General features: G+C 37.6%; 1 protein-coding gene across 3 annotated transcripts in view; it reads right to left on the bottom strand.

The window, feature by feature from the left end:
* Positions 1-23,454, bottom strand: part of LOC121505435 (monocarboxylate transporter 2-like) — a 78,789-nt gene extending 55,335 nt beyond the window's left edge. For all 3 annotated transcript variants that reach the window (XM_041780774.1, XM_041780776.1, XM_041780778.1), the window contains exon 1: positions 23,321-23,454. The gene's annotated coding sequence lies outside the window, so the exon portion shown is untranslated. The remainder of the gene's footprint in view (positions 1-23,320) is intronic.
* Between the last annotated feature and the right edge of the window lie 1,806 nt (positions 23,455-25,260).

Genomic DNA, 25,260 nt, shown 5'->3' with positions numbered 1-25,260 from the left:
CAAAACAGCAAAGGACAGGACAGGACAGCATAGGACAGGACAGCACAGGACAGCACAGGACAGGACAGGACAGGACAGCACAGGACAGGACAGGACAGCATAGGACAGGACAGAACATTATAGGACAGGACAGCAAAGGACAGGACAGGACAACACAGCATAGGACAGGACAGAACATTATAGGACAGGACAGCAAAGGACAGGACAGGACAACACAGCATAGGACAGGACAGGGCAGGACAGGACAGGACAGCACAACATAGGACAGGACAGGGCAGGACAGGACAGGACAGCACAGCATAGGACAGGACAGGACAGGACAGCACAGGATAGGATAGGGCAGGACAGGACAGCACAGGACAGGATAGGACAGCATAGGACAGGACAGGACAGCATAGGACAGGACAGGGCAGGACAGAACCACATAGGACAGGACCGAACAGGACAGCACAGCATAGGACAGGACAGAACAGAACAGCAAAGGACAGGACAGCATAGGACAGGACAGGACAGCATAGGACAAGACAGGACAGACCAGCATAGGTCAGGACCGCATAGGACAAAACAGGACAGAACAAAACAGCAAAGGACAGGACAGGACAGCATAGGACAGGAAAGGATAGGACAGGACAGGACAGGACAGCATAGGACAGGACAGAACATTATAGGACAGGACAGCACAGGACAGGACAGGACAGCACAGGACAGGACAGGACAGCACAGCATAGGACAGGACAGGGCAGGACAGGACAGGACAGCACAACATAGAACAGGACAGGGCAGGACAGGACAGGACAGCACAGCATACGACAGGACAGGGCAGGACAGGACAGGATAGAGCAGGACAGGACAGGACAACATAGGACAGGAAAGAACAGAACAGCATAAGACAGCATAGGACAGACCAGGACAGGACAGCATAAGACAGGACAGGGCAGGACAGAACCACATAGGACAGGACCGAACAGGACAGCATAGGACAGGACAGAACAGAACAGCAAAGGACAGGACAGCATAGGACAGGACAGGACAGGACAGAACAGCATAGGACAGGACAGCATAGGACAGGACAGGACAGAACAAAACAGCAAAGGACAGGACAGCATAGGACAGGACAGGACAGAACAGCATAGGACAGGACAGGACAGCATAGGACAGGACAGGACAGAACAAAACAGCAAAGGACAGGACAGGACAGGTTAGCATAGGACAGGACAGGACAGAACAGCATAGGACAGGAAAGGATAGGATAGGACAGCACAGGACAGCATAGGACAGGACAGAACAGGACAGGATAGGATAGCATAGCACAGGAAAGGAAAGGATTGGATAGGACAGGACAGGACAGGACAGGACAGGACAGTATAGGACAGGACAAAACAGAACAGGACAGGACAGCATAGGACAGGATAGGATAGGATAGGGTAGGACAGGACAGGACAGGACAGCATAGGACAGGACAGGACAGGACAAGTAGGATAGAACAGGCCCGGATAGGACAGGTCAGGATAGGATAGGATAGGCTCGGCTAGGCTGGGATAGGATAGGACAGGATAGGATAGGAAAGGAAATGATAGGATAGGATAGGATAGGACAGGACAGGACAGGACACCACAGGAAAGGAGGGGACAGCACAGAATAGGACCAGACAGGATAGGATAGGACTGGACAGGAAAGGATAGGATAGGACTGGATAGGATAGGATAGGACAGGACAGGACAGCACAGGATAGGACAGGTTAGGATAGGACAGATCAGGACAGGTCAGGACATGATAGGACAGGACAGAATAGGCTAGGATAGGAAAGGACAGGATAGGATAGGATGGGATAGGATATGACAGGCTGGGATAGGACAACATAGGACAGGATAGGATTGGATTGGACAGGATAGGATAGGCTTGGATAGGATGGGACAGGATAGGACAAGGTCAAATAGGACAGGCTAGGATAGGACCAGCTCAGATGGGACAGTTCAAGATAGGACAGGATAGGACAGGACAGGCTTGAGTTGGACAGGACAGCACAGGATGGTATAGGATAGAACAGGAAAGGACAGATTAGGACAGAACAGAACAAAACAGGATAGGACAGGTTAGGACAGGTTGGGATAGGACAGGAAAGGACAGGAGAGGACAGGTTAGGACAGGACAGGATAGTACAGAAGAGGACAAGAGAGTACAGGTTAGGATAGGACAGGACAGGACAAGAGAGGACAGGTTAGGATAGGACAGGACAGAACAGGATGGTATAGGATAGGACAGGACAGGATTGGAAAGGACAGGTTAGGATAGGACAGGACAGGATAGGACAGAACAGCATCGGATAGGACAGGACAGCATAGCACAGGATAGGACAGGATAGCACAGGACAGGACAGGACAGGACAGAACCACATAGGACAGGACGAACAGGAGAGCATAGGACAGGACAGAACAGAACATCAAAGGACAGGACAGGACAGGACAGCACAGGACAGGACAGGACAGGACAGCACAGCATAGGACAGGACAAGACAGAACAGCATAGGACAGGACAGGACAGCACAGGACAGGACAGCATAGGACAGGACAGGGCAGGACAGAACCACATTGGACAGGACAGAACAGAACAGCAAAGAACAGGACAGGACAGCATAGGACAGGACAGGACAGAACAGCATAGGACAGGACAGCATAGGACAGTACAGGACAGAACAGCATAGGACAGGACAGAATAGGACAGGACAGGACAGAACAAAACAGCAAAGGATAGGACAGGACAGGTTAGCATAGGACAGGACAGGACAGCATAGGACAGGAAAGGATAGGATAGGACAGCAAAGGACAGGACAGCACAGGACAGCACAGCATAGGACAGGACAGCATAGCATAGGACAGGACAGCACAGGACAGGACAGAACCACATTGGACAGGACAGAACAGAACAGTAAAGGACAGGACAGAACATTATAGGACAGGACAGGACAGCACAGCATAGGACAGGACAGAGCAGGACAGGACAGGACAGCACAACATAGGACAGGACGGGGCAGGACAGGACAGGACCGGACAGCATAGGACAGGACAGGGCAGGACAGGAATAGGTCGAATAGGACAGGCTAGGATAGGACCAGCTCAGATGGGACAGGATAGGACAGGATAGGCTTGAGTTGGACAGGACAGCACAGAATGGTATAGGACAGAACAGAACAAAACAGGATAGGACAGGTTAGGACAGGTTGGGACAGGTTGGGATAGGACAGGAGAGGACAGGATAGGACAGGTTAGGACAGGACAGGACAGGATAGTACAGAAGAGGACAAGAGAGTACAGGTTAGGATAGGACAGGACAGGACAAGAGAGGACAGGTTAGGATAGGACAGGACAGAACAGGATGGTATAGGATAGGAAAGGACAGGATTGGACAGGACAGGTTAGGATAGGACAGGACAGCATAGCACAGGAAAGGACAGGGCAGCATAGGACAGGAAAGGAAATGATTGGACAGGACAGGACAGGACAGGAAAGGAAAGATAGGATAGGATAGGATAGGATAGGATAGGATAGGACAGGAAAGGATAGGACATGAAAGGACAGGACAGGACAAAACAGGATAGGACAGGTTAGGATAGGACAGGATCGCACAGGATAGGATATGACAGGACAGGACAGGGTAGGATACAGTATGGTACTGTAGGTTGAGATGCATTTACACATGATAGTCTTATTAGTCCCAGAAGAGAAACCTATCATGGTCTGTAAAGCTTCACTTTGAGCTTCTCCTAGTGGACTAAAAAGAACAATAACAGTCATCAAACTACAACTACATTTTAACTGTACTGACATATTCCACACAATGTTTTTGTGTCACTACAGACTAAACGTGTGCAGCTCTCCTTCTCTGATTGCCATTAGGACTGGGCATTTGTTGAAGGAATCATAAATCACCCACATGCAGCTGCACCTCTGTGGACACAACAGCATAATGGAGTATTTCTATTTCCCTGTTTCCATGTGGGCTGCCAACACCCACATTCACCATCCAATCAGCCGCTCTGTCTGCCTCACTCCTCTCAATGCTTTGTGAAGGTCAGAGGATCTCTGTTCCATCTGTGTTTGAGCTTTAGACTGAACATCTGAGATCATTCAGACGGCTGTAGAACACACGAGGAACACATCCAGTCAGTAAGCAGACATCTAGAACTAAAGCAACAAAGATCCAGAGAAGAGTTCTCAGGTTAACCCCCAGGTCAGCTCTAGGAGGTCCAGAGTGAGCTCTAAACTTACTGGGACCAGATCACTGATACTTTACAGGGCTTTGTTCAGATGTGTTTATAGTCTGGACTTTAAAGCCTAGTTCTGAGTCAGGTGATGTTCGCACTGCACATTTGTCCCCACAACAAACTTCACTAAGGGAACATGGACAGAGGTCCTGATCCTGAAACCTGAGCCAGACCTCAGAAATGCTCCTGCCCACATGAGCAGAGACAACAGTGTGGACAATGAAACCCAGACCAGCCCAGACACGCTGGATCTGCATGAAGGACAACACATAAGATACCAGAATATCAGGATCAGAAAGCAGGAACAAAGATGAAACAGGAAGAGATGTGAGCCATCTCATCTATCAGCCAAGAGGAAGAATAAAGGAGACCGTTTGGGCACTAAGAGCAACTTCAACCTCACCTACAGCCAGGAAGGAGACGAACTGTAGCCCCAGCAGAGGCTCAGACAGGCTGATATGTCTAAAGCCTCTACACACACTCTCTAAGTAGAATAATTCAAAGAAAACCTTAAACATACATCAGAATGATGTCAGAGAAAACCGTCAACACAACGTCAGAATGATGTCAGAGAAAACCTTCAACATAACGTCAGAATGATGTCAGAGAAATCCTTCAACACAACGTCAGAATGATGTCAGAGAAAACCTTCAACATAACATCAGAATGATTTTAGAGAAAACCTTCAACACAACGTCAGAATGATGTCAGAGAAAACCTTCAACACAACGTCAGAATGATGTCAGAGAAAACCTTCAACATAACGTCAGAATGATGTCAGAGAAAACCTTCAACATAACGTCAGAATGATTTTAGAGAAAACCTTCAACATAACGTCAGAATGATGTCAGAGAAAACCTTCAACATAACGTCAGAATGATTTTAGAGAAAACCTTCAACATAACGTCAGAATGATGTCAGAGAAAACCTTCAACACAACGTCAGAATGATTTTAGAGAAAACCTTCAACACAACGTCAGAATGATGTCAGAGAAAACCTTCAACATAACGTCAGAATGATTTTAGAGAAAACCTTCAACACGTCAGAATGATTTTAGAGAAAACCTTCAACACAACGTCAGAATGATTTTAGAGAAAACCTTCAACATAACGTCAGAATGATGTCAGAGAAAACCTTCAACACGTCAGAATGATGTCAGAGAAAACCTTCAACACAACGTCAGAATGATGTCAGAGAAAACCTTCAACACAACGTCAGAATGATGTCAGAGAAAACCTTCAACATAACGTCAGAATGATGTCAGAGAAAACCTTCAACATAACGTCAGAATGATGTCAGAGAAAACCTTCAACATAACGTCAGAATGATGTCAGAGAAAACCTTCAACATAACGTCAGAATGATGTCAGAGAAAACCTTCAACATAACGTCAGAATGTCAGAGAAAACCTTCAACATAACGTCAGAATGATGTCAGAGAAAACCTTCAACATAACGTCAGAATGATGTCAGAGAAAACCTTCAACATAACGTCAGAATGTCAGAGAAAACCTTCAACATAACGTCAGAATGTCAGAGAAAACCTTCAACACAACGTCAGAATGATGTCAGAGAAAACCTTCAACACAACGTCAGAATGATGTCAGAGAAAACCTTCAACACAACGCCAGAATGATGTCAGAGAAAACCTTCAACACAACGTCAGAATGATTTTAGAGAAAACCTTCAACACAACGTCAGAATGATGTCAGAGAAAACCTTCAACACAACGTCAGAATGATTTTAGAGAAAACCTTCAACACAACGTCAGAATGATGTCAGAGAAAACCTTCAACACAACGTCAGAATGATTTTAGAGAAAACCTTCAACACAACGTCAGAATGATGTCAGAGAAAACCTTCAACACAACGTCAGAATGATGTCAGAGAAAACCTTCAACATAACGTCAGAATGATGTCAGAGAAAACCTTCAACACAACGTCAGAATGATTTTAGAGAAAACCTTCAACACAACGTCAGAATGATGTCAGAGAAAACCTTCAACATAACGTCAGAATGATGTCAGAGAAAACCTTCAACACAACGTCAGAATGATTTTAGAGAAAACCTTCAACACAACGTCAGAATGATGTCAGAGAAAACCTTCAACATAACGTCAGAATGATGTCAGAGAAAACCTTCAACACAACGTCAGAATGATGTCAGAGAAAACCTTCAACACAACGTCAGAATGATGTCAGAGAAAACCTTCAACACAACGTCAGAATGATGTCAGAGAAAACCTTCAACACAACGTCAGAATGATGTCAGAGAAAACCTTCAACACAACGTCAGAATGATGTCAGAGAAAACCTTCAACACAACGTCAGAATGATGTCAGAGAAAACCTTCAAAACAACGTCAGAATGATGTCAGAGAAAACCTTCAACACAACGTCAGAATGATGTCAGAGAAAACCTTCAACACAACGTCAGAATGATGTCAGAGAAATCCTTCAAAACAATGTCAGAATGTCAGAGAAAACCGTCAAAACAACGTCAGAATGATGTCAGAGACAACCGTCAAAACAACGTCAGAATGATGTCAGAGAAAACCTTCAACACAATGTCAGAATGATGTCAGAGAAAACCTTCAACACGTCAGAATGATGTCAGAGAAAACCTTCAACACGTCAGAATGATGTCTGAGAAAACCTTCAACATAACGTCAGAATGATGTCAGAGAAAACCTTCAACACAACGTCAGAATGATGTCAGAGAAATCCTTCACAACAACGTCAGAATGTCAGAGAAAACCGTCAAAACAACGTCAGAATGATGTCAGAGACAACCGTCAAAACAACGTCAGAATGATGTCAGAGAAAACCTTCAACACAACGTCAGAATGATGTCAGAGAAAACCTTCAACACAACGTCAGAATGATGTCAGAGAAAACCTTCAACACAACGTCAGAATGATGTCAGAGAAAACCTTCAACACAACGTCAGAATGATGTCAGAGACAACCGTCAAAACAACGTCAGAATGATGTCAGAGAAAACCTTCAACACAACGTCAGAATGATGTCAGAGACAACCGTCAAAACAACGTCAGAATGATGTCAGAGAAAACCTTCAACACAACGTCAGAATGATGTCAGAGAAAACCTTCAAAACGTCAGAATGATGTCAGAGAAAACCTTCAACACAACGTCAGAATGATGTCAGAGAAAACCTTCAAAACGTCAGAATGATGTCAGAGAAAACCTTCAACACAACGTCAGAATGATGTCAGAGAAAACCTTCAACACAACGTCAGAATGATGTCAGAGAAATCCTTCAAAACAACGTCAGAATGTCAGAGAAAACCGTCAAAACAACGTCAGAATGATGTCAGAGACAACCTTCAACACAACGTCAGAATGATGTCAGAGACAACCGTTAAAACAACGTCAGAATGATGTCAGAGAAAACCTTCAACATAACGTCAGAATGATGTCAGAGAAAACCTTCAACACAACGTCAGAATGATGTCAGAGAAATCCTTCAAAACAACGTCAGAATGTCAGAGAAAACCGTCAAAACAACGTCAGAATGATGTCAGAGACAACCTTCAACATAATGTCAGAATGATGTCAGAGAAAACCTTCAACATAATGTCAGAATGACTTTCTTCCTAAGCAAAAATGTAGCACGTATGACACTAGGAAGGCTTGATCTGTGGCAACAGTCTGATTTGTAGATTGGTACCACTCCCATGTTGGCAGAGCAAACATCACTGCCAGCAGGTCAGCTTAGATCCTGAAAGTGACTATGAACATCCTCCTAGTCATAAACTTTCCTGTCGTTTTTACACTTCAGTGTGTGGACAGAGCTCACTTTATTATAACAGGCACCAAGCATGTTCATCCCAGAGCTCAGAAGGCTTCTAGCTGGTTGTATTTAAAGGGAATGAAGCTGTTGTGTAGGTTATGACTTTAGAATTACTGCTAAATCTGAACACATACAGCCAGTACTCTAACTGAGTCTGGCTGAGGCTGGTCTTAACCGGCACCCGTTAAATTTAATGTTCTTTAATTGAGGTCACTGGTCTTTAAAAATTTATTTCATTTAAAGCTACTGGTTTCTAGATGAATATACTGGTTTCTAGATGAATATACTGGTTTCTAGATGAATGTTCTGGTTTCTAGATAAATATACTGGTTTCCAGATTAATGTTCTGGTTTCTAGATGTATGTACTGGTTTCTAGATGTATGTACTGGTTTCTAGATGAATATACTTGTTTCTAAATGAATGAACTGGTTTCTAGATGAATTTTCTGGTTTCTAGATGAATATACTGGTTTCAAGATGAATATACTGGTTTCTAGCTGAACATACTGGTTTCTAGATTAATGTACTGGTTTCTAGAAGAATGTTCTGGTTTCTGGATGAATGTACTGGTTTCTAGATGAATGTACTGGTTTCTAGATGAATGTTCTGGTTTCTAGATGTATGTACTGGTTTCTAGATGAATATACTGGTTTCTAGATGAATATACTGGTTTCTAGATGAATATACTGGTTTCAAGATGATTGTACTGGTTTATAGATGAATGTTCTGGTTTCTAGATGAATGTTCTGGTTTCTAGATGAATATACTGGTTTCTAGATGAATGTACTGGTTTCTAGATGAATGTTCTGGTTTCTAGAAGAATGTACTCGTTTCTAGATGAATATACTGGTTTCTAGATGAATGTTCTGGTTTCTAGATGAATGTACTGGTTTCTAGATGAATGTTCTGGTTTCTAGAAGAATGTACTCGTTTCTAGATGAATATACTGGTTTCTAGAAGAATGTACTCATTTCTAGATGAATATACTGGTTTCTAGATGAATATACTGGTTTCTAGATGAATGTACTGGTTTCTAGATGAATATACTGGTTTCTAGATGAATGTACTGGTTTCTAGATGAATGTTCTGGTTTCTAGAAGAATGTACTCGTTTCTAGATGAATATACTGGTTTCTAGATGAATATACTGGTTTCTAGATGAATGTACTGGTTTCTAGATGAATATACTGGTTTCTAGATGAATGTACTGGTTTCTAGATGAATGTTCTGGTTTCTAGAAGAATGTACTCGTTTCTAGATGAATATACTGGTTTCTCGATGAATACACTGGTTTCTAGATGAATATTCTGGTTTCTAGATGAATGTTCTGGTTTCTAGAAGAATGTACTCTTTTCTAGATGAATATACAGGTTTATAGATGAATGTTCTGGTTTCTAGATGAATATTCTGGTTTCTAGATGAATGTTCTGGTTTCTAGAAGAATGTACTCGTTTCTAGATGAATATACTGGTTTATAGATGAATGTTCTGGTTTCTAGATGAATATACTGGTTTCTAGAAGAATGTACTCATTTCTAGATGAATATACTGGTTTCTAGATGAATATACTGGTTTCTAGATGAATGTACTGGTTTCTAGATGAATATACTGGTTTCTAGATGAATGTACTGGTTTCTAGATGAATGTTCTGGTTTCTAGAAGAATGTACTCGTTTCTAGATGAATATACTGGTTTCTAGATGAATGTTCTGGTTTCTAGATGAATGTACTGGTTTCTAGATGAATGTTCTGGTTTCTAGAAGAATGTACTCGTTTCTAGATGAATATACTGGTTTCTAGAAGAATGTACTCATTTCTAGATGAATATACTGGTTTCTAGATGAATATACTGGTTTCTAGATGAATGTACTGGTTTCTAGATGAATATACTGGTTTCTAGATGAATGTACTGGTTTCTAGATGAATGTTCTGGTTTCTAGAAGAATGTACTCGTTTCTAGATGAATATACTGGTTTCTAGATGAATATACTGGTTTCTAGATGAATGTACTGGTTTCTAGATGAATATACTGGTTTCTAGATGAATGTACTGGTTTCTAGATGAATGTTCTGGTTTCTAGAAGAATGTACTCGTTTCTAGATGAATATACTGGTTTCTCGATGAATACACTGGTTTCTAGATGAATATTCTGGTTTCTAGATGAATGTTCTGGTTTCTAGAAGAATGTACTCTTTTCTAGATGAATATACAGGTTTATAGATGAATGTTCTGGTTTCTAGATGAATATTCTGGTTTCTAGATGAATGTTCTGGTTTCTAGAAGAATGTACTCGTTTCTAGATGAATATACTGGTTTATAGATGAATGTTCTGGTTTCTAGATGAATATACTGGTTTCTAGAAGAATGTACTCATTTCTAGATGAATATACTGGTTTCTAGATGAATATACTGGTTTCTAGATGAATGTACTGGTTTCTAGATGAATATACTGGTTTCTAGATGAATGTACTGGTTTCTAGATGAATGTTCTGGTTTCTAGAAGAATGTACTCGTTTCTAGATGAATATACTGGTTTCTCGATGAATACACTGGTTTCTAGATGAATATTCTGGTTTCTAGATGAATGTTCTGGTTTCTAGAAGAATGTACTCTTTTCTAGATGAATATACTGGTTTATAGATGAATGTTCTGGTTTCTAGATGAATGTTCTGGTTTCTAGATGAATGTTCTGGTTTCTAGAAGAATGTACTCGTTTCTAGATGAATATACTGGTTTATAGATGAATGTTCTGGTTTCTAGATGAATGTACTGGTTTCTAGATGAATGTTCTGGTTTCTAGAAGAATGTACTCGTTTCTAGATGAATATACTGGTTTCTAGAAGAATGTACTCGTTTCTAGATGAATATACTGGTTTCTAGATGAATATACTAGTTTCTAGATGAATGTTCTGGTTTCTAGATGAATATACTGGTTTCTAGATGAATGTACTGGTTTCTAGATGAATGTTCTGGTTTCTAGATGAATGTACTCGTTTCTAGATGAATATACTGGTTTCTCGATGAATACACTGGTTTCTAGATGAATGTTCTGGTTTCTAGATGAATGTTCTGGTTTCTAGATGAATGTTCTCGTTTCTAGATGAATATACTGGTTTCTAGATGAATGTTCTGGTTTCTAGATGAATATACTGGTTTCTAGATGAATGTTCTGGTTTCTAGATGAATGTTCTGGTTTCTAGATGAATGTTCTGGTTTTTAGATGAATGTACTGGTTTCTAGATGTATGTACTGGTTTCTAGATGAATGTTCTGGTTTCTAGATGAATGTTCTGGTTTCTAGATGAATGTACTGGTTTCTAGATGAATGTTCTGGTTTCTAGATGAATATACTGGTTTCTAGATGAATGTACTGGTTTCTAGATGAATGAACTGGTTTCTAGATGAATGTTCTGGTTTGTAGATGAATGTTCTGGTTTCTAGATGAATGTACTGGTTTCTAGATGAATGTTCTGGTTTCTAGATGAATGTACTGGTTTCTAGATGAATGTTCTGGTTTCTAGAAGAATGTACTCGTTTCTAGATGAATATACTGGTTTCTAGATGAATGTTCTGGTTTCTAGATGAATGTACTGGTTTCTAGATGAATGTTCTGGTTTCTAGATGAATGTTCTGGTTTCTAGATGAATATACTGGTTTCTAGATGAATGTACTGGTTTCTAGATGAATGAACTGGTTTCTAGATGAATATACTGGTTTCTAGATGAATGTACTGGTTTCTAGATGAATATACTGGTTTCTAGATGAATGTACTGGTTTCTAGATGAATGTTCTGGTTTCTAGAAGAATGTACTCGTTTCTAGATGAATATACTGGTTTCTAGAAGAATGTACTCATTTCTAGATGAATATACTGGTTTCTAGATGAATATACTGGTTTCTAGATGAATGTACTGGTTTCTAGATGAATATACTGGTTTCTAGATGAATGTACTGGTTTCTAGATGAATGTTCTGGTTTCTAGAAGAATGTACTCTTTTCTAGATGAATATACTGGTTTCTAGATGAATACACTGGTTTCTAGATGAATATTCTGGTTTCTAGATGAATGTTCTGGTTTCTAGAAGAATGTACTCTTTTCTAGATGAATATACAGGTTTATAGATGAATGTTCTGGTTTCTAGATGAATATTCTGGTTTCTAGATGAATGTTCTGGTTTCTAGAAGAATGTACTCGTTTCTAGATGAATATACTGGTTTATAGATGAATGTTCTGGTTTCTAGATGAATATACTGGTTTCTAGAAGAATGTACTCATTTCTAGATGAATATACTGGTTTCTAGATGAATATACTGGTTTCTAGATGAATGTACTGGTTTCTAGATGAATATACTGGTTTCTAGATGAATGTACTGGTTTCTAGATGAATGTTCTGGTTTCTAGAAGAATGTACTCGTTTCTAGATGAATATACTGGTTTCTCGATGAATACACTGGTTTCTAGATGAATATTCTGGTTTCTAGATGAATGTTCTGGTTTCTAGAAGAATGTACTCTTTTCTAGATGAATATACTGGTTTATAGATGAATGTTCTGGTTTCTAGATGAATGTTCTGGTTTCTAGATGAATGTACTGGTTTCTAGAAGAATGTACTCGTTTCTAGATGAATATACTGGTTTATAGATGAATGTTCTGGTTTCTAGATGAATGTACTGGTTTCTAGATGAATGTTCTGGTTTCTAGAAGAATGTACTCGTTTCTAGATGAATATACTCGTTTCTAGATGAATATACTGGTTTCTAGATGAATATACTAGTTTCTAGATGAATGTTCTGGTTTCTAGATGAATATACTGGTTTCTAGATGAATGTACTAGTTTCTAGATGAATGTTCTGGTTTCTAGATGAATGTACTCGTTTCTAGATGAATATACTGGTTTCTCGATGAATACACTGGTTTCTAGATGAATGTTCTGGTTTCTAGATGAATGTTCTGGTTTCTAGATGAATGTTCTCGTTTCTAGATGAATATACTGGTTTCTAGATGAATGTTCTGGTTTCTAGATGAATATACTGGTTTCTAGATGAATATACTGGTTTCTAGATGAATGTTCTGGTTTCTAGATGAATGTTCTGGTTTCTAGATGAATGTTCTGGTTTTTAGATGAATGTACTGGTTTCTAGATGTATGTACTGGTTTCTAGATGAATGTTCTGGTTTCTAGATGAATGTTCTGGTTTCTAGATGAATGTACTCATTTCTAGATGAATGTTCTGGTTTCTAGATGAATATACTGGTTTCTAGATGAATGTACTGGTTTCTAGATGAATGAACTGGTTTCTAGATGAATGTTCTGGTTTGTAGATGAATGTTCTGGTTTCTAGATGAATGTACTGGTTTCTAGATGAATGTTCTGGTTTCTAGATGAATGTTCTGGTTTCTAGATGAATGTACTGGTTTCTAGATGAATGTTCTGGTTTCTAGATGAATGTTCTGGTTTCTAGATGAATGTACTGGTTTCTAGATGAATGTTCTGGTTTCTAGATGAATATACTGGTTTCTAGATGAATGTTCTGGTTTCTAGAAGAATGTTCTGGTTTCTAGATGAATGTTCTGGTTTCTAGATGAATGTTCTGGTTTCTAGATGAATGTTCTCGTTTCTAGATGAATATACTGGTTTCTAGATGAATGTTCTGGTTTCTAGATGAATGTACTGGTTTCTAGATGAATGTTCTGGTTTCTAGATGAATGTTCTGGTTTCTAGATGAATGTACTGGTTTCTAGATGAATGTTCTGGTTTCTAGATGAATATACTGGTTTCTAGATGAATGTTCTGGTTTCTAGATGAATATACTGGTTTCTAGATGAATGTTCTGGTTTCTAGATGAATATACTGGTTTCTAGATGAATGTTCTGGTTTCTAGATGAATATACTGGTTTCTATATGAATGTTCTGTTCATGGGTTGATGAGACCACAGTCAAAACTGTTTCACATTTGAAAATGATAAAGAGATCTAAATTTGTGCTAACTGTGGATTTTCACCGCAGGGTGGGGCCATGACCTGAGCCCAAACTTAAACTAGTTTTAGTACATTTGTTGCAGTGGAAATGTACCGGTAATCCTCACCAAACTTCACAGGGACACATTGAACCTGAATATATACATACATAAATATCATTACTTTACCTCAGCGCTGTAAATTGTAAATTCTATATCAGCTGTAAACACAGTCAATATCAGCTGTAAATATCAGTCTATATCAGCTGTAAACACAGTCTATTCAGCTGTAAATAGCTCAGTCTATATCACTGTAAATATCAGTCTATATCAGCTGTAAACATGCCCAATATCAGCTGTAAATCCACCAGCTTCATATCAGCTGTAAACACAGTCTATATCAGCTGTAAATATCAGTCTATATCAGCTGTAAATATCAGTCTATATCAGCTGTAAACACAGTCTATATCAGCTGTAAATATCAGTCGATATCAGCTGTAAATATCAGTCTATATCAGCTGTAAATATCAGTCTATATCAGCTGTAAATATCAGTCTATATCAGCTATAAATTTCAGTTTATATCAGCTGTAAATATCAGTCTATATCAGCTGTAAATATCAAATCTCTATCAGCTGAACACGTCTATATCAGCTGTAAATATCAGTCTATATCAGCTGTAAATATCACAAAAAAATCAGAATGTCTATTAGCAGAAAGTTTTTAAAAAGTGCCTATTTTAATAATTTCATAAGACTCAGTTCTGAATGACAATGAGAGAATGGGGAATGACATGCTGGAAGGATGCCACAGATTGGACATAAATCTGGGGTATTCATGGGGCATGACATAAGCAGGGGTCCAGGACCCCCTGGGGGGGGGGCTCTGGTGCAGGCAGAGGGGTCTGTCTGCTAGATGAATATACTGGTTTCTAAAGGTTGTTAAAACTAGGTTCAATCAAAATAGTGTTTGGGGCCAATTTATTTGGCTCTAAATGATGGAAACAATTCAAACCAATGTGTATTTCTGACAGCAGGATGTCGCATTTTTCATGTGGGTCCTGGGGGGGATGTAGTTCTCCTAAGATACGTGAAGAAGGGCTGAATGGAAAAAAGGAGGGGAACCACTGCACTAGGCCATCTGCCCCCCGTTACTTTAAAACTCTTTGAAACAAATGTTATGTGTTGGCTATCTTAATGATCTACAGTATAAAAAAGTACTCAAACAGTAAACAGTTTAACAAAGTTTATAGGGGTTCGCCTGCAAGTTTGATTAGTAAAAATGTAAAATTATCCGAGGCCAGGAGCTGAATTATCCAAATATTGTTGCCATAGTATCAAAACAAATATCGATAGGCTACTGTTTGATTATACAAATACAAGGCTGGGGATGCAGGAAACTATCTGCATCTTACAGGTATCAGCAGGGAGAACATTAAAAAGATACTTGTTAATATAAAAAGATATAAACATTTGTGCTGATATTAATGACTGATATTTTGGTTCTAATTATCAGTCTTTATTAGCTGTGAATGTCAGTCAATATCAGCTGTAAATATCAGTCTATATCAGCTGTAAACACAGTCTATATCAGCTGTAAATATCAGTCTATATCAGCTGTAAATATCAGTCTATATCAGCTGTAAACACAGTCTATATCAGCTGTAAATATCAGTCTATATCAGCTGTAAACACAGTCTATATCAGCTGTAAATATCAGTCTATATCAGCTGTAAATATCAGTCTATATCAGCTGTAAACACAGTCAATATCAGCTGTAAACACAGTCTATATCAGCTGTAAACACAGTCTATATCAGCTGTAAATATCAGTCTATATCAGCTGTAAATATCAGTCTATATCAGCTGTAAACACAGTCTATATCAGCTGTAAATATCAGTCTATATCAGCTGTAAACACAGTCTATATCAGCTGTAAATATCAGTCTATATCAGCTGTAAATATCAGTCTATATCAGCTGTAAACACAGTCAATATCAGCTGTAAATATCAGTCTATATCAGCTGTAAACACAGTCTATATCAGCTGTAAATATCAGTCTATATCAGCTGTAAATATCAGTCTATATCAGCTGTAAACACAGTCAATATCAGCTGTAAATATCAGTCTATATCAGCTGTAAACACAGTCTATATCAGCTGTAAATATCAGTCTATATCAGCTGTAAATATCAGTCTATATCAGCTGTAAACACAGTCTATATCAGCTGTAAATATCAGTCTATATCAGCTGTAAATATCAGTCTATATCAGCTGTAAATATCAATCTATATCAGCTGTAAATATCAGTCTATATCAGCTGTAAACACAGTCTATATCAGCTGTAAATATCAGTCTATATCAGCTGTAAACACAGTCTATATCAGCTGTAAATATCAGTCTATATCAGCTGTAAATATCAGTCTATATCAGCTGTAAATATCAGTCTATATCAGCTGTAAACACAGTCTATATCAGCTGTAAATATCAGTCTATATCAGCTGTAAATATCAGTCTATATCAGCTGTAAACACAGTCTATATCAGCTGTAAATATCAGTCTATATCAGCTGTAAATATCAATCTATATCAGCTGTAAATATCAGTCTATATCAGCTGTAAATATCAGTCTACATCAGCTGTAAATATCAGTCTATATCAGCTATAAATTTCAGTTTATATCAGCTGTAAATATCAATCTATATCAGCTGTAAATATCAATCTATATCAGCTGTAAATATCAGTCTATATCAGCTATAAATTTCAGTTTATATCAGCTGTAAATATCAATCTATATCAGCTATAAATTTCAGTTTATATCAGCTGTAAATATCAGTCTATATCAGCTGTAAATATCAGTCTATATCAGCTGTAAATATCAGTCTATATCAGCTGTAAATATCAGTCTATATCAGCTATAAATTTCAGTTTATATCAGCTGTAAATATCAATCTATATCAGCTGTAAATATCAATCTATATCAGCTGTAAATATCAGTCTATATCAGCTGTAAATAGCAGTCTATATCAGCTGTAAATATCAATCTATATCAGCTGTAAATAGCAGTCTATATCAGCTGTAAACACAGTCTATATCAGCTGTAAATATCAATCTATATCAGCTGTAAATATCAGTCTATATCAGCTATAAATTTCAGTTTATATCAGCTGTAAATATCAGTCGATATCAGCTGTAAATATTGGTCTATATCAGCTGTAAATATCAGTCTATATCAGCTGTAAATATCAGTCGATATCAGCTGTAAATATTGGTCTATATCAGCTGTAAATATCAGTCGATATCAGCTGTAAATATTGGTCTATCTCAGCTGTAAATATCAGTTTATATCAGCTGTAAATATTGGTCTATATCAGCTGTAAATATCAGTCTATATCAGCTGTAAATATCAGTCTATATCAGCTGTAAATATCAGTCTATATCAGCTATAAATTTCAGTTTATATCAGCTGTAAATATCAATCTATATCAGCTGTAAATATCAATCTATATCAGCTGTAAATATCAGTCTATATCAGCTGTAAATATCATTCTATATCAGCTGTAAATATCAGTCTATATCAGCTATAAATTTCAGTTTATATCAGCTGTAAATATCAATCTATATCAGCTGTAAATATCAATCTATATCAGCTGTAAATAGCAGTCTATATCAGCTGTAAACACAGTCTATATCAGCTGTAAATATCAATCTATATCAGCTGTAAATATCAGTGTATATAAGCTATAAATATCAGTCTATATCAGCTGTACATATCAGTCTATATCAGCTGTAAATATCAGTCTATATCAGCTGTAAATATCAGTGTATATCAGCTGTAAATATCAGTCTATATCAGCTGTAAATATCAATCTATATCAGCTGTAAATATCAGTGTATATAAGCTATAAATATCAGTCTATATCAGCTGTAAATATAAATCTATATCAGCTGTAAATATCAGTGTATATAAGCTATAAATATCAGTCTATATCAGCTGTAAATATCAGTCTATATCAGCTGTAAATATCAGTCTATATCAGCTGTAAATATCAGTCTATATCAGCTGTTAATATCAGTCTATATCAGCTATAAATTTCAGTTTATATCAGCTGTAAATATCAATCTATATCAGCTGTAAATAGCAGTCTATATCAGCTGTAAATATCAATCTATATCAGCTGTAAATAGCAGTCTATATCAGCTGTAAATATCAATCTATATCAGCTGTAAATAGCAGTCTATATCAGCTGTAAATATCAATCTATATCAGCTGTAAATATCAGTGTATATAAGCTATAAATATCAGTCTATATCAGCTGTAAATATCAATCTATATCAGCTGTAAATATCAGTGTATATAAGCTATAAATATCAGTCTATATCAGCTGTAAATATCAATTTATATCAGCTGTAAATATCAGTGTATATAAGCTATAAATATCAGTCTATATCAGCTGTAAATATCAGTCTATATCAGCTTTAAATATCAGTCTATATCAGCTGTAAATATCAGTCTATATCAGCTGTAAACACAGTCTAAATCAGCTGTAAATATCAGTCTATATCAGCTGTAAATATCAGTCTATATCAGCTGTAAACACAGTCTATATCAGCTGTAAATATCAGTCTATATCAGCTGTAAACACAGTCTATATCAGCTGTAAATATCAGTGTATATAAGCTATAAATATCAGTTTATATCAGCTGTAAATATCAATCTATATCAGCTGTAATAATCAGTGTATATAAGCTATAAATATCAGTCTATATCAGCTGTAAATATCAATCTATATCAGCTGTAAATATCAGTGTATATAAGCTATAAATATCAGTCTATATCAGCTGTAAATATCAGTCTATATCAGCTGTAAATATCAATCTATATCAGCTGTAAATATCAGTGTATATAAGCTATAAATATCAGTCTATATCAGCTGTAAATATCAATCTATATCAGCTGTAAATAGCAGTCTATATCAGCTGTAAATATCAGTCTATATCAGCTATAAATTTCAGTTTATATCAGCTGTAAATATCAGTCTATATCAGCTGTAAATATCAGTCTATATCAGCTGTAAATATCAGTCTATATCAGCTGTAAATATCAGTCGATATCAGCTGTAAATATTGGTCTATATCAGCTGTAAATATCGGTCGATATCAGCTGTAAATATTGGTCTATATCAGCTGTAAATATCAGTTTATATCAGCTGTAAATATTGGTCTGTATCAGCTGTAAATATCAGTCTATATCAGCTGTAAATATCAGTCTATATCAGCTGTAAACACAGTCTATATCAGCTGTAAATATCAGTCTATATCAGCTGTAAACACAGTCTATATCAGCTGTAAATATCAGTCTATATCAGCTGTAAATATCAGTCTATATCAGCTGTAAATATCAGTCTATATCAGCTATAAATTTCAGTTTATATCAGCTGTAAATATCAATCTATATCAGCTGTAAATATCAATCTATATCAGCTGTAAATATCAGTCTATATCAGCTGGAAATATCAGTCTATATCAGCTATAAATTTCAGTCTACATCAGCCGAAATATCAGTCTATATAAGCTATAAATATCAGTCTATATTAGCTGTAAATATCAATCTATATCAGCTGTAAATATCAGTGTATATAAGCTATAAATATCAGTCTATATCAGCTGTAAATAAAAGTGTATATAAGCTTTAAATATCAGTCTATATCAGCTGTAAATATCAGTGTATATAAGCTATAAATATCAGTCTATATCAGCTGTAAATATCAGTGTATATAAGCTATAAATATCAGTCTGTATCAGCTGTAAATATCAGTGTATATAAGCTATAAATATCAGTCTATATCAGCTGTAAATATCAGTCTATATCAGCTGTAAATATCAGTCTATATCAGCTGTAAACACAGTCTAAATCAGCTGTAAATATCAGTCTATATCAGCTGTAAATATCAGTCTATATCAGCTGTAAACACAGTCTATATCAGCTGTAAATATCAGTCTATATCAGCTGTAAAAACAGTCTATATCAGCTGTAAATATCAGTCGATATCAGCTGTAAATATTGGTCTATATCAGCTGTAAATATCAGTTTATATCAGCTGTAAATATTGGTCTATATCAGCTGTAAATATCAGTCGATATCAGCTGTAAATATCAGTCTATATCAGCTGTAAATATCAGTCTATATCAGCTGGAAATATCAGTGTATATAAGATATAAATATCAGTCTATATCAGCTGTAAATATCAGTGTATATAAGCTATAAATATCAGTCTATATCAGCTGTAAATATCAGTGTATATAAGCTATAAATATCAGTCTGTATCAGCTGTAAATATCAGTGTATATAAGCTATAAATATCAGTCTATATCAGCTGTAAATATCAGTCTATATCAGCTGTAAATATCAGTCTATATCAGCTGTAAACACAGTCTAAATCAGCTGTAAATATCAGTCTATATCAGCTGTAAATATCAGTCTATATCAGCTGTAAACACAGTCTATATCAGCTGTAAATATCAGTCTATATCAGCTGTAAAAACAGTCTATATCAGCTGTAAATATCAGTCGATATCAGCTGTAAATATTGGTCTATATCAGCTGTAAATATCAGTTTATATCAGCTGTAAATATTGGTCTATATCAGCTGTAAATATCAGTCGATATCAGCTGTAAATATCAGTCTATATCAGCTGTAAATATCAGTCTATATCAGCTGTAAATATCAGTCTATATCAGCTATAAATATCAGTCTATATCAGCTGGAAATATCAGTGTATATAAGATATAAATATCAGTCTATATCAGCTGTAAATATCAGTGTATATAAGCTGTAAATATCAGTCTATATCAGCTGTAAATATCAGTGTATATAAGCTTTAAATATCAGTCTATATCAGCTGTAAATATCAGTGTATATAAGCTATAAATATCAGTCTGTATCAGCTGTAAATATCAGTGTATATAAGCTATAAATATCAGTCTGTATCAGCTGTAAATATCAGTGTATATAAGCTATAAATATCGGTCTATATCAACTGTAAATATCAGTGTATATAAGCTATAAATATCAGTCTATATAAGCTGTAAATATCAGTGTATATAAGCTATACATATCAGTCTATATCAGCTGTAAATATCAGTGTATACAAGCTATAAATATCGGTCTATATAAGCTGTAAATATCAGTGTATATAAGCTATAAACACAGTCTATATAAGCTATACATATCAGTCTATATAAGCTGTAAATATCAGTGTATATAAGCTATAAACACAGTCTATATAAGCTATACATATCAGTCTATATAAGCTGTAAATATCAGTGTATACAAGCTATAAACACAGTCTATATAAGCTATACATATCAGTCTATATAAGCTGTAAATATCAGTGTATACAAGCTATAAATATCGATCTATATAAGCTGTAAATATCAGTGTATACAAGCTATAAATATTGGTCTACATAAGCTGTAAATATCAGTGTATATAAGCTATACATATCTGTCTATATCAGCTGTAAATAGCAGTCTATATCAGCTGTAAATATCAGTCTATATCAGCTGTAAATAGCAGTCTATATCAGCTGTAAATATCAGTCTTTATTAGCTGAAACTATCAGTCTATATCAGCTGTAAATAGCAGTCTATATCAGCTGTAAATATCAGTCTTTATTAGCTGAAACTATCAGTCTATATCAGCTGTAAATAGCAGTCTATATCAGCTGGAACTATCAGTCTATATCAGCTGTAAATATCAGTCTATATCAGCTGAAACTATCAGTCTATATCAGCTGTAAATATCAGTCTATATCAGCTGTAAATAGCAGTCTATATCAGCTGTAAATAGCAGTCTATATCAGCTGTAAATATCAGTCTATATCAGCTGTAAATATCAGTCTATATCAGCAGAAACTATCAGTCTATATCAGCTGTAAATATCAGTCTATATCAGCTGAAACTATCAGTCTATATCAGCTGTAAATATCAGTCTATATCAGCTGTAAATATCAGTCTATATCAGCTGAAACTATCAGTCTATATCAGCTGTAAATATCAGTCTATATCAGCTGAAACTATCAGTCTATATCAGCTGTAAATTTCAGTCTATATCAGCTGAAACTATCAGTCTATATCAGCTGAAACTATCAGTCTATATCAGCTGTAAATATCAGTCTATATCAGCTGTAAATTTCAGTCTATATCAGCTGAAACTATCAGTCTATATCAGATGAAACTATCAGTCTATATCAGCTGAAACTATCAGTCTATATCAGATGAAACTATCAGTCTATATCAGCTGAAACTATCAGTCTATATCAGCTGTAAATATCAGTCTATATCAGCTGTAAATTTCAGTCTATATCAGCTGAAACTATCAGTCTATATCAGCTGAAACTATCAGTCTATATCAGCTGTAAATATCAGTCTATATCAGCTGTAAATATCAATCTATATCAGCTGTAAATATCAGCTTATATCAGAGGTAAATAGCTGTCTAGATCACCCTAACATAGGAATATCAGATTGTGAAATGTTTGCAGAGTTTTTTTTTTTTTTTTTTTTAAGTTGTATTTCCTTCATCACATGACAGTGAAATCTATCCCTTTGCTTCCTGGTTAAAGGCCTTCATATAACACTAAGAGGCTCATCGATGCACCTTCCAGAGGGAAAAGCCCACTGTGGCATGCTGGGTTATATGTACAGCTGACCAGGAGGGATGCATCTTTATCTGAAGCCGAACGCATGAATGGAGACAGACCCATGAACACTGGTCTTGATAATCCGGATAAAAATAGACTCGGTGTGATCTGTCATTCTGAGGAAAAGTGCAGGTTGTAGCTCGGAGAGGGGAATCTGAGGCAGAGACAGTGATGGGACAGCAGAGTGATTCCTCAGCGCTGCAGGCTCATCATATGATGCTGCTGATGTCAGGTTAGGGACCGGATGAAGCCAGTTTGAAGCCCTGGGCCTACATGGACTTCACCGGGGGCTCTTTGAAGGCTAAATACAGATTTCAGTCTGTTTTCAATTAACATTTTTCCCCAGCCATTTCCGCCATGATTTCAACGCATGGCGAGGGTTTCCTCTCCTCTCCAAATGCCCTTAACCGCATCACTACATGTCCTGAAACCATGGTTAGGGACATGCACACAGCCCCAGCCTGTCCCTGCTATATCTCATTCATTGCTGCACATGCTCATCTATGCACACCGCGGCGTTTCTCCGGTTAATCCCCCTGAGCAGCGGAAGCAGAATCGTCTTTCAGCGATAAACGGGCTGTAAAAGGTACTGTACCTTCGGAGACTGGAGGTGGATGTGAGGGTCCTGTGCTGGCTGTCCGGCTCGGTGACCTTGGAGCTGTGAAGATGAAGCGTGTCTGTGTTGTGACCGACTTCGGTGTTTGAATTTCCTGAGTGAGCCGCTGCCTGTCTGACGTGGAGCTGCTGAGAGCTGCAGAGGGCGGCGCTGCATCCGAGGCTATTTTAAACCCGCGCAGCATAGGACTGATCCACACCGCGGTGCTAGGTACCCTCACAGCCCGCAACCCCTCCTCGGAGGATCTGGAGAATTTGTCTGAGCTCGGATGAGGCCCACGGTGGAGATAAGCACACAGAGAGGCGGTTATCTGATAGGCAGGGCTGTTAGAGCAGGAAGAAACACAGCCTGGGCTCTGTCTGTGCAGTTACAAAGAGGTTTAACTAACTCTGACTTTACAGACACTGTGCTACAGTCTGACAGAAAGGCTTAACTAACTCTGACTTTATAGAAACCGTGCTACAGTCAGTGGCAGAAAGGTTTAACTTACTCTGGCTTTAAAGAAACTGTGCTACAGTCAGTGACAGAGAGGTTTAACTAACTCTGACATAACAAAAACTGTGCTACAGTCAGTGACAGAGAGTTTTAACTAACACTGACATTACAGAAACTGTGCTTCAGTCAGTGACAGAGAGGTTTAACTAACACTGACTTTACAGAAACTGTGCTTCAGTCAGTGACAGAGAGGTTTAACTAACTCTGACTTTATAGAAACCGTGCTACAGTCAGTGGCAGAAAGGTTTAACTGACTCTGACTTTAAAGAAACTGTGCTACAGTCAGTGACAGAGAGGTTTAACTAACTCTGGCTTTAAAGAAACTGTGCTACAGTCAGTGACAGAGAGGTTTAACTAACTCTGACTTTACAGAAGCTGTGCTACAGTCAGTGACAGAGAGGTTTAACTAACTCTGACTTTACAGAAGCTGTGCTACAGTCATTGACAGAGAGGTTTAACTAACACTGACATTACAGAAACTGTACTACAGTCAGTGACAGAGAAGTTTAACTAACTCTGACATAACAAAAGCTGTACTACAGTCAGTGACAGTGAGGTTTAACTAACTCTGACTTTACAGAAGCTGTGCTACAGTCAGTGACAGAGAGGTTTAACTAACACTGACATTACAGAAACTGTACTACAGTCAGTGGCGGAGAGGTTTGACTAACTCTGACTTTACAGAAGCTGTGCTACAGTCAGTGACAGAGAGGTTTAACTAACACTGACATTACAGAAACTGTACTACAGTCAGTGACAGAGAGTTTTAACTAACACTGACTTTAGAGAAACTATGCTACAGTCAGTGACAGAGTTGTTAACTAACTCTGACTTTACGGAAACTGTGCTACAGTCAGTGACAGAGAGGTTTAACTAACTCTGGCTTTAACGAAACTGTGCTACAGTCAGTGACAGAGAGATTTAACTAACTCTGACTTTACAGAAACTGTGCTACAGTCAGTGACAGAGAGGTTTAACTAACTCTGGCTTTAAAGAAACTGTGCTACAGTCAGTGACAGAGAGGTTAAACTAACCCTGACTTTAAAGAAACTGTGCTACAGTCATTGACAGAGAGGTTTAACTAACTCTGACGGAACAAAAACTGTGCTACAGTCAGTGACAGAGAGTTTTAACTAACTCTGACATTACAGAAACTGTGCTACAGTCAGTGACAGAGAGGTTTAACTAACTCTGACTTTGCAGAAACTGTGCTGCAGTCAGTGACAGAGAGGTTAAACTAACTCTGACGTTACAGAAACTGTGCTACAGTCAGTGACAGAGAGGTTTAACTAACTCTGGCTTTAAAGAAACTGTGCTACAGTCAGTGACAGAGAGTTTTAACTAACTCTGACGTAACAAAATCTGTGCTACAGTCAGTGACAGAGAGGTTTAACTAACTCTGACATTACAGAAACTGTGCTACA

The sequence above is a fragment of the Cheilinus undulatus genome, linkage group 23, assembly GCF_018320785.1.
Source record: "Cheilinus undulatus linkage group 23, ASM1832078v1, whole genome shotgun sequence".
Classification (NCBI taxonomy): Eukaryota; Metazoa; Chordata; class Actinopteri; order Labriformes; family Labridae; genus Cheilinus; species Cheilinus undulatus.
This window is presented reverse-complemented; position numbering and strand designations above follow the sequence as displayed.